Raw genomic sequence first — 826 nt, 5'->3', positions numbered from 1 at the left:
TCAGAGATGTGTATAAGAGACAGTTACAGTGGTGTTACCCCTTAACGTTTAATTTGCAGAATCTCGCTTCGATATGTTTTTTCACAAGAATCTTGAAATGATAATCTTCTATTTTACATCAAGAATCATCTTTGTAGAATCAGCTTTGTAGAACATCTAAATCAGGATTTCAAGTCAGGATTGCACATCCATGTAATAAAACTTGTACAGGAACTTATTTGACATCCATATATATATAAACCTAAAAATAGAAATTGTAGTACAACATTATTACACTGTGATTAACCCCTCACAATCTGAGACGACTGGAATAGATAATCTTGGCGATGGTAGGCGTTTGTCAGAGAAATCAGCGACAAATCAGTGTCGCGAAAAAGAGTCACCAGACACTACACAAAGCGATGATGTGATTACCACAACACTAAATAAATAATAACACAACATTAAATAAATAACCTCAGTATACATACTGTTACGCCCGCGCCGTTGCGAATTGAGCGAGCTGGTCGAGCAGCCGGCGAGAGTTACTTGTTTCCTGGACAACGAGATTCTTCGTTGTCAAACGGACGCCAGGAGATTTGGAGACGAGCCGTCGACCCGTTCGGACGTGCTCTAACCCCTTTCTGTATTTCGCTACGTTCTCTTGCATTAAAGAGTTTATCACTTTTTAAGTTGGTGTTCCATTTATTTCTCCGCGGCGATCCGGTACGCGTGCGCGTGCGCGAGTGCGGAAACGCGGGTAACACACGTTCGAGTGCGCGAACGCGAGTTTTACCGCCCCGGGCGTAACAATACAATAACCTCAGTACAAAATCTCCGCGATGAC

The sequence above is a fragment of the Wasmannia auropunctata genome, unplaced genomic scaffold, assembly GCF_000956235.1.
Source record: "Wasmannia auropunctata unplaced genomic scaffold, wasmannia.A_1.0 LD335759.1, whole genome shotgun sequence".
NCBI classification, from domain to species: Eukaryota; Metazoa; Arthropoda; class Insecta; order Hymenoptera; family Formicidae; genus Wasmannia; species Wasmannia auropunctata.
This window is presented reverse-complemented; position numbering follows the sequence as displayed.